The 10,876-nt window shown below is 37.3% G+C and overlaps 1 pseudogene; it reads left to right on the forward strand.

Moving 5' to 3' along the window:
* Positions 1-7,147: 7,147 nt before the first annotated feature.
* Positions 7,148-9,603, forward strand: LOC114734350 (receptor-like protein kinase 7; annotated as a pseudogene).
* The last annotated feature ends 1,273 nt before the right edge of the window (positions 9,604-10,876 follow it).

Raw genomic sequence — 10,876 nt, forward strand, 5'->3', positions numbered from 1 at the left:
GCAAAGCAGATGTTATTATATCCAAAACATAATACTTCTCTGATTCTTAATATAAAACATGATTGTTGAATTGATTTTGATCCTAAATATAAAACCTATTTCTCGTATTTATTAATTTTTTTCTAAATTATGCTATAGATGCTCTCTCAGTCATAATCAATTGAAAGAGTGAGGGAGGATATTAAGAAAAATGATTATAGTATTTTAGAAAAATCATGTTACATTTTTTACGGTTAACTAATTTATTTAACTTTCTCAATCTAATCTAATAAGCCTTATATTAAGATCAGAGGAGTAAATTGTTACGATCTGCCTACACAATCAGTTAGCACTTACAAGCAATTGTCTTCAGCAGCTGAAACGACATATTTGGAGTCTTTGGTATTTTTTTGATTATCATGTGCAATTGACTCAAAAAGAGTTTCTTTTTTGGCCGTGGAAGAGGGTCAAAAAGGCTGGAAGTGAAAGGAGAATCACAAGAAGATAGAAAGAAATTAAACGGGATCAGGGGATAGTGGAAATAGAAAGGGAGTTAGGGTGGAAAATAATGGTAACTGAGAAGGCAGTGGGGGTGGAAGAAATAATAGAGGCAGAGTCAGTACATATGGTCCTTGTGAAGGGACACGCACCATCCCAGTGCAGCGTGCCTGTGCCGCGTGGGCCCAAGCACTCCCCATAATGCTTACGGTCTCTTGTTTAATGGGTCTAAATTCTACGATGGTCTGCGCTCGCAGGGGCACAATGTGCAGATCATTTATACAATGCCCCATTGCTCATAAATTCTCCCTCCGTCGTCTTTCTTCTTTTTTTTTTTTAATTTCTAAAAAGTAATAAACACCATTTTTTTTTTCAGAACCAAATTCATAAAATCCAAATCATTCATATCTTATCCAAATAGTCTAGATTTGATTTTTTTATTTTTTTTATTTTAAATGATTATTTTAATATATGAAATTTAAAATAAAGATAATCTCTTAACTATCATTCTTTTAAAAAATAGTTTTTTATTTTAAAATAATTAATTAAAAATTTTAAATCTAAATCATTCAAATTCCACTCTCAAATCGTTAATGCTGTTACAAGATCTCAGATGAAAATATAAAATTTGTGAACGATCTTCTACTTCTCTGTGGAAAAAAAAGAAAAGAAAAGCCATCTTCCTAAAACAGCCATTAAAAAGCAGAAGGATTCTATGTTTCTAAGCATTTTGTTTTATACATGAAATAAGGTTATTTTTGGTAACATATCACAAATGTTATCTAGCAGTCTGAAATATACCCTATGCTTAGGACCAACTAAAAAATACTACCTCCAATCCTTAATATAAGACCTTATTTAACTTATATTTTGATCATAAGTATAAAATCTCAATTACTTTATCTCTCATATTTATACATTTTTTCCAAAGTAGTCCTTCTTATAATGATAATTATAGCCAATACACTTAATTAGCAAGGATATTTTAAAAAAAATAATACATATTTATTACAAATAATTAACTTGACTTATTTGCTTAATCTTTTCAAACTAGCCAACTAGTTTTTATATTTATGATCGGAAGTAATATTGCAAGGGTTGAAAGATGGCTACCATCGTATGGTATTTCATTTTTTTTATACCAGTTTCCTCTCCCACCGCATGTCAGCGAGCACACCGAAAGTTTTTTTTTTCCTTGCATGTTCGAGTATGATTTTTTCCGTTCACATAATTTGAAAAATCTTTATTAGCCAATGACGAATAACTTGATGGTATAAAAATTTTCATATCAATAGAAGTTTACAGGTTTCATTTCACTCATAATTCCAGATTCAGAGACAAGGACTTGTTTGTTTTTGTTTTTTATTTTTTTGTTCTCAAAACAATTTTATAAAATTATTTTTTAGAATAGGTTTTGAAAAAAAAATAAAAGAATTTGTTTGGATAATAATTTTAAAATTTTAAAGAACCCATAGAACTATACTTGCGAGATGATAGTTGTTGTTGATAATACTAAACGGTGGATAATAAGTGAGAAGAGAAGAAAATTTCTCAAAACTTTTAAAAGCAAAAAATAAAAAACACAAAAACATGTAAAAGTTGTTTTGGTTTTTTAAGTTTTTAAAAACATGTAATTGTTTTTTATTTTTTTAAAACAATCAACTAAAAACAATTTACCAAATAAATTTTTTGTTTTTTAAAATAAAAAATTGTTTTCAAAATAAGAAATCAAATAAGTTTTATATCTTTCTCTCTCTGTTTTTTTTTTTTTTTTGTGCTAAGCCTCTGCTGCAACTTTTGTGTCTCGCTATTCGCCAGGTGAGAATGAGTTGCGTTCCGCCTTAAACACACAGATCGTGGGCAACATTAAATCCACAGATCTAATCTGATCTAATCTAGCCCCTCTCTCTGTCCACCTTTTCGTGGCTTCGAACAATTTGCATAATATACGACGCCAAACTAGAATCATATCCATGCTGTCCCTCTTCGTCAGATTCTAATCCGGTCTTATAAATTTTCCAGCCAGGCTGGCTTATTCCCTGTGCATCTCACATAGTCACGTTTACTGATCTCAATATTTCTTTTTTTAATAATTTCCTCCATCTCAGCAAATACCATGGAAGCTTCTTCCTCGCCTTTCCCACACCACATTATGTTCAATATATTAATAAATGTCGTCCATGGTTTTGTTTTGTTTCTTTAACCTAAATTTTGAGATGATGCCGAGCATCTAATCTTGTTTCATAAGCTATATTCACTTTGAAGATCGTGTGCGGATATTGAAAAGGAGGGTAATAGTAGATTTGAACTATAAAGGTAAATGTGGTTTAAGGAAGGCTTTGCCCCAACATAATTAAATAATCTGAGCAAGGCATTTTGGAACGACAGAGGACACCGAGTGAGGGGGATGTTTTGCGCATGGGTGATGAGGACGAAATGTTTGCGCAAATGGGTGATGAGGACGAAATTAAATAACTCCTCCGGTCCTAATTATAAGACCCAATTGACTTATTTGAGGAGATTAAGGAAGAGTAAGTTTAAGTTAGTTATTTATAATAATAAGTGTTGTTTTTCCGAAAATATCCTTACTAATTAAGTATATTAGCTAAAACTATCATTATTAGAAGGATTATCTTGGAAAAAAAAATACATAATATAGAGAGAAAATGGATTGTGGTCTTATAATTAGGACCAAATAAAAAAGTCAAATTGGGTCTTATAATAAGGACCAGAGGAGTAATTATTTTGGCAATAAAGGGTTTGGAAAGTGGAATGTTTGACTGCTTTTTGCTGATCAATCGTCTAGAAGATCTTGACAAGCATGCACACACATATATCAGTAGGGAATCTGATAATTATAATTGGTTAAGAAAATGACACATCCAGTCCATTTAAGTTTTGCTTGCGTGTAGTAATTAGATACCCCCTCCGCTCTTTAATATAGACCCATTAATAATCCTAATTTGATTTAGATTAAAGAGTTAGGTAAATTAGTTAATTATAATAAAAAGTGACACATTTTTCCCAAATACTAACATAATCATCTTTCTTAAATAACCCCCTCCCCTCTTCTACTTGATTATGGGTGAGAGAGTATCTATAGGGGTAATTTTAAGAAAATTGATAAATATAAGAAATAGGTCTTTTATTTAGGACCAAAACCACTCAAGAATTGGGTCCTATATTAAAGACCGGAAGAGTATATAGTGTTTCGCCCGGGGGAAGAAGATGTATACTGATTGCTTTCAGTTACATAATTAAAATTGAAATTCAAGTATTAAAATTCGTTAATCGTCTTTTTTTTTTTTTTCGTGGGTTTGTATTTTTCCGTATTAGTTTAAGTACTCTGCACCTAACAAATAAATGTGAGGTGGTGTATTGACAAGGAGATTTTTTTTTTTTGACACACACACACTCCCTCTCTATTTTCTTTAAATAAAGATATGTTGTTGTAAAACATCTCGAAGCGCTTTCTTGGTAGGTCGGCCATAAAAAGGCTGGACTGTGTTCAAGAAAACTGCATCTCCTTCCACTTCCGTTCAATGACTGTAATTTAAATGGTTCAAATTTCATATTTTATAAATTATAAATAAAATGATAGTTTTTCTTAAAATCAAATTACTAAATTTAGTTATAAAAATTTAAAAAAATAATAATATTTTATAAAATTATTATATATGATATAAAATTGAAAAAATGATAAATAAAAAAAGCTGATATTCCAAATCAAGTACCTAAGAGTTGAAAGTGACAAAGAAAGAATTGATACTTGATTTGGTATTTTTGAAATATAGTTAAATAACTAAAATGTCCTTATATCAAAAAGTTTATTGACAAGTTCTGAACTGATATAACAAGTATTGAATAACAAATAATAAAAATGTATATTAGCAGTGGCAAGTTATTTTTATTAATAAGTTGTGAACAGACAATGATAAGTATTGAACAACAAATAACAAAAAATATATTAACAGTGATGAGTTATTTATTAACAAGCTATGAACCAGCAATGACAAATTTGATATTTTTTAAAAATTTAATATAAAAACATTTTAGTCACTTAATTACATCTGCAAAATATTAATAAAACACTACTTCTTTTTTTTTGTTATTTTCAACTCTTAGGCTTTTGAATTAGGAAATGATAATTTCATGATTTTTTATAGAATTTTTCTTATAAAATTTGGACTGTTTAAATTTTAATTTTAATAACTGAAAAAAATGAAATGAAAAGTAGAAAGAAACAAAGGTGAAGGGAAGTGGAGACAGACGACAAAATATCAAAAGGACAAGAGATTTGTTTAAATGGCGACCGAAGCACTGAGGTCGGCAGGTCACATGTTGCCCAACTATTAATAATGGAGTAATCCTGTCTCCTTTTGCCCATAAAAATACCATTATACAATTAAATTTCCGTTTTTTCAATGACTGAAAGGGGAGGGATCTAAAATACTCAGTCTTGCATTTGCCATTAGTGGTGGGGTCGATGGTCACGAAATTATGTCATTAAATTGATTCCACAATATAAATCCACATCCACATTTTTGTCTTATTTCTCCCCATCCAGAAAAAAATCCCCCTCGCATGGTTTTCATCTTTTTGGGGCACAAACAAGTAATTTTACCCAAGTTCGGTCACTTAGCGAGATTAGCAAAGTGGGCCCAGCAATGATCCAAATTCACCAGTGCGCTAAATATCCCAACAAAATAGAAGGCCCTATAAATGTAGGCCTTGGAAGGCTGGGGTAATTTCTGTGGGTTATGACCAATCAGCGGGGAATCTGATTCAATAATGCATTGCGGGGTTACCAAAACTGTCTTGACCATACGTGGTGCCCTGCCACTGAGAAGAAGTGCTTTTTGCATTGAGGCGATTGGTTTTGTTTGGCATGGGCGCATTGGATTGGAATTCTGTGCATGGTTTGGTTTGACCCCTTTTGACCACACATCCCTGAATTGCCCCCCTCTTGTCAATAAATGATGCACTTTTTGGGCCACCACCCGTTCACCTCCTTCTGATTTCGAGTGCCGCACTCGAAGTTCAGATGCGAGATTTCGCGTTACTAGTAGGAATGTGGTGAACGCTGCTCTTCTTCAGATCAAACGGGGCATAGTGGAGTGGTCAGCGCCTCAGTGGACTCGCGGGGTCCCACGAGAATATGGGTCCCCTCGCTATTTTCATGTCTTTTTGTTGTCTCTTCAAATGACAATGGCTTTAGTGTTCCATCTGGTTCAAGATAATTTCAGACTTTCAGTGCTCAGGCCCAAAGAAAAATGAACGATAGATTTTTTTTTTTTTTTTTTATTTTTTTGTGGGACGAAACGAATGCGATCAGATCTCGCCATCTGCAAAGAGGAATTATGTACTTTTTTTTTTTGGCCTTTTTTTACCCTCTTCGGATTTGGGAGTCGGCATTTACCTCGACAGATGGCAAAAAGTTTTGGGGGGGGCACTGATGGTATGACTCAGAAGAAGTAATAGGGTCTATGCCACAATGAAGTGTGATGAAAACAGGGACCAAACTTGATGCGCCACGCTAACTTTGGCGATAAGGACAGAGCCATATCTGAGCAAAGATTTGAGTTCCAAACCCTATTGATATAAAACTTGGAAAGTCATGGGCTTGATGTCCAGAGTTTATTAGCGACAATAATCTGAGATTGCAATATAAATTATGGAAGCAGGAAGACCATTGGATGGGCAGAGAAAAGGACGACCATTGGATGGTAAAATCTGGGGGTTGGGAATGGATATATGCAAGAGCAAAGAAGGGGCATAGCCTCATAGGAGCAGGATGAATGATGATTCTTGCGAATTTCAGTCGGTGTCAAGTATCATCACCTTTCACACGTGGCGCTTCACTATTACGTAGTTCCTCATAAAAATTAAGAAAAAGTCAATGTTGGCGGCTTCGTTCCGTGTTTTCCTGGCTTTCCTCCCCCGTCCCCTCCTTACTCCCCATCTTCACTGCACTGGCTCTGCCTCTGCCTCTGCCTCTGCCTCAGCCACTCGTTATTTTTCCAAGAAAATAAACTCCCGCATCATCACAGCACTTCCATCTCCACTTACGTAGTCGGAAACAATGAGACCTCCGATGAATCTTTCATTATACTGCCCCTTATCCTAATTAGAAATGAGATTTTATAATTAAAATTAAAAATAATATATTAGTATTTTCTATATATCGTAATTCATAAACTTTCTTCACATTCTACTTGAGTTTCTTTTTACTGCTCGTGCCTGAGGTTCAGGACAATACTCTGATGAGACACATCCAACATGATGAGGTCCGGACCACCCCCCCCCCCCCAAAAAAAAAAAAAAGCTTTAAAGACAGAACCTCGTTTTCCTACGGATGCCCATGTGTCTGATGGCATTGGCGCCCCCCGGGTTTTGGGGTTTACACGTCCCAGCCATGGATTTAAATCATTGGTTAGGATGAAGCAACTTCACAATGATTTCGCAATGAAGAGCAAGACTGATTTAAAAGTATATCATTTTTTTCGATTTCAAATCTCTATTCACTCGTGAAAAGTTAAAATCTTTGTTAAAAGGTTATGTCCCACAAACATTTGTTCTTGGTCTGATGCCACTAAAAGCTGTAATAATATTGAAAATGACAGTAACTGTTGCAAAAACTGTTATTTAAAAGAGTAGTTACGAGCTACGACTTGTGAAGCCAACCCGACCAAACGTCGTCTCTCATTCCCCTTGCATTCTTCGTCATGTTACTTCCCTCCAACTTCCAGCGTGTCTCTTCTTCCCTCCTCCCCCTCCTCTGTTTCATCTTGTTCCTCGTCGGAGTCAACTCCGATGAATCAGAACGTCAACTTTCTTCTAAACCTTAAAGCAGCTCTTCAGACATCAAATCCACCCGTGTTTGACTCGTGGACGCTTCTAAGTCAGTATGCAACTTCGACGGAATCACGTGCGATGGCGGTTCGGTGACCGAAATCGATCTCTCCCATCACATGCTTTCTGGGGTTTCTTCCTTTCGACTCCATTTGCCAGCTCAATCACTCCAGAAGCTCTCACTTGGGTTCAATTCATTGTATGGAAACATCTCCAAGGATTTGAGGAACTGCGTCAAATTGAAGTACTTGGACTTGGGCAATAATATTTTCTCGGGGCCATTCCCTGACATCTCTACTCTCACTCAATTGCAGTATCTGTATTTAAATCAAAGCGGCTTTTCTGGGACTTTCCCATGGAAGTCGCTGCAAAACATGGCGAGTCTTGAGGTGTTAAGCGTCGGAGGATAACCCTTTTGGGCCTTACTCCTTTTCCTACCGAAGTTGTGAAGCTCAAGAACTTGAAATGGCTATATCTGTCAAACTGCACTCTTGGTGGGAAAATACCAACGGGGATAGGCAACCTCACAGAGCTCATGAACTTGGAATTTTCCGACAACTTTATATCTGGGGAGATTCCTTCAGAGATCGGGAAGCTTCAGAAACTATGGCAGCTAGAGGTGTATCAACAACTCGTTCACTGGGAAGCTTCCATATGGGTTAAGAAACCTCACAGGGCTAGAGTACTTTGATGCGTCAATGAATAATCTGGGAGGCAATCTTTCTGATTGAGGTTCTTGAATAATCTCGTTGAAGTATCGAGAACGTTCTCTTAAGGAAGAATCTTGGGATATAAAATCCTTCCACGTGCTAAGCTTCACGGAGGACGAGATTCTAGATTCGATCAAGCAAGAGAATCTTATAGGGAAAGGAGGCTCCGGGAACGTGTACAGAGTCACGCTCTCCAACGGAAAAGACCTCGCCGTCAAGCACATATGGAACTCCGACACCGGCAGTCGGAAGAGGAGCCGGAGCAGTGCACCGATGATCGGGAAACGTGGGGGAAAATCGAAGGAATTTGACGCGGAAGTTCAGGCATTGAGCTCAATAAGGCACGTGAACGTGGTGAAGCTGTATTGCAGCATAACAAGCGAGGACTCGAATTTGTTGGTGTACGAGTATTTGCCAAATGGGAGTCTGTGGGATATGCTTCACACGAACGGGAAGATGGAGCTCGATTGGGAGACAAGGTACGAGATTGCCGTGGGAGCAGCCAAAGGATTGGAGTACCTTCATCATGGGTGCGAGAGGCCTGTGATTCACAGGGACGTCAAGTCAAGTAATATTCTGTTGGACGAGTTTTTGAAGCCCAGGATTGCTGATTTTGGATTAGCTAAGATTGTTCAAGCCAACGTTGGCAAGGATTCCACTCATCTAGTCGCTGGAACTCATGGCTATATTGCTCCTGGTAAGTTTTACTTTTAACTGTCGTTGCCTTAACCACAGAAAAAGGTTGTTTCGTTATTCTTGATTATGATATATATAGTGTTGAAAATACAATTCTGGTGCAACAGAATATGGATACACGTACAAGGTGAATGAGAAGCGATGTGTATAGCTTTGGGGTTGTGTTAATGGAGCTGGTGACGGGGAAGAGGCCGATTGAACCTGAATTTGGGGAGAAGGAGGACATAGTGAACTGGGTTTGCGGCAAAGTGCAGCAAGAGAACAGGGAGAAAATAATGGGAATGGTAGATTCCAGAATCGCACAGGTTTACAGGGAGGAGGCTATGAAGGTTATGAGGATAGCTATTATGTGCACGGCCAGGGTTGCAGCACTAAGACCCAGCATGAGAAGTGTGGTTCAAATGCTGGAGGATGTTGAGCCTTGTAAGTTGGTGGGAATCGTGGTCGCCAAAGATGATTCTGCTAAGGAAGTGCCGGCTCATGAGCCTGCAAAGCTTCCGTAAGAGCTTTGGGTCAGAAAAATATAATAATGCAGAGTCGGGTAAGAGGAGGGAAGCATTGTAAAATATTGGCTACGAATCATTGTAAGATATTTGACGATGGAGAAACCCAGGAGGGCGGGATTAGAAAACAGGACTTGTATTGATAATAAGAGGTACTGAAGAATGGTTCCGAACTAGATTGGGTTTCAACTATTGAGTATGTGTTGTAATAATATTGCGTTTTAATTAGTCTGTCCCAGAATTAGCTTCCTATGAGTCTATTACTGGGCAGTGTTGAGTTTCCTGATACTCTTGTTGGATCTGTAGGAGTTCTCTGTTCAGCGTTTTTGTTTACCGCCTTAAATCCACGTGTGTTTGGGTGTTTACGGACCTGATTCACTTTTAACGAATCCAACCCGCCATGGCCCATGGGTCTTTCTATGTCTCAACGACTTTTACATCTCATCGTTTCCTGCCACGGCTGAAAAACAGAGGCCGACCATTGAAGATTAACCCAGTCCGATATATATGGTAACGCCAATAAAAGAGCGCCACTTTAACCGAGTTAGATATATATGGCAACGCCGACAAAGGAACGCCACTTTGGAAAAACGTTTAAATGTAAATATTTCCCTTTTAATATGAGCCTGACTTGTATTTACCGTAACCCAGAATGAAGCTCAATATGGGCATTCGTTGCCTATGTCCATTTCAATATGGGCTACATGTAGCGTTGCATTTGGGCCGAGCCCAATAATAGGCGGACTTTCAATATGGGTCTGACTTGTATTTACCGTGACCCAAAATGAAACTCAAGACGGGCCTGACATGCCTTGCCTATGTCCGTACCAACATGGGCTACATGTAGACATTCATCTGGCCCGAACCCAATTATCTGTGGCCTTTCAATATGGGCCTGACTTCTATTTAGCGTACTCAAATAAATCTCACTACGGGCCTGACATGAGTTGCCTTGAGCGACACATGTCCATATCAATATGGGCTACATCTGGACATCATATTTGGGCCTTACCCAATGACTTGTGACCCTTCATTATGGGCCGAACTCCTTAACCCAACTCAAGGCTGAGCATCCGCTCATGTGGGCCCGTATTTAACTTCACAATCAATTGAGTTGGGCTCGGTCCATTGGTTTGTGATGCCAAAATAAGATAGTCGTGTTGGAGTTAGGAAAATAAAAAAAAAATTTGCCTGGGGACTTATTAGAGCTCTCACTTCCTAAACAACCGAGCCCTAAAAAGAGGAAGGCGGTTAATGTGCTTGCGATATTAATGTAAGAACTTTTACATTGCATTACCTGGCGATGTATGCAACTAGAAAGGCCCCAGGAAATTTTAAATTCAAGCATCGACTTTCAGAAAATAATATCGGGAAAATTTCATTCCACCTTTAAATAGGCCTATTTGCAACAAGAATTTTCGTCATTGAGGTATAAATTTCAAATGATTTATAGCAATAGTTTTACTAACATCGTAAAGAATAAAAACACAGTCTCGCATACTCTGATTATCCTGAAGCATGTTTGTAAATTGAAAATAACCTGGCAAGGCATAGGACCAATGTTAGTGATCGTATCGGGATAGAAGTGTTTAAGTTTTAAAAAGCATGCTACCCTTGACAACTTTTAAGGTAATCCCA

The sequence above is a fragment of the Neltuma alba genome, unplaced genomic scaffold, assembly GCF_004799145.2.
Source record: "Neltuma alba isolate B1F8T4 unplaced genomic scaffold, ASM479914v2 tig00013086_pilon, whole genome shotgun sequence".
In the NCBI taxonomy this organism is placed as follows: Eukaryota; Viridiplantae; Streptophyta; class Magnoliopsida; order Fabales; family Fabaceae; genus Neltuma; species Neltuma alba.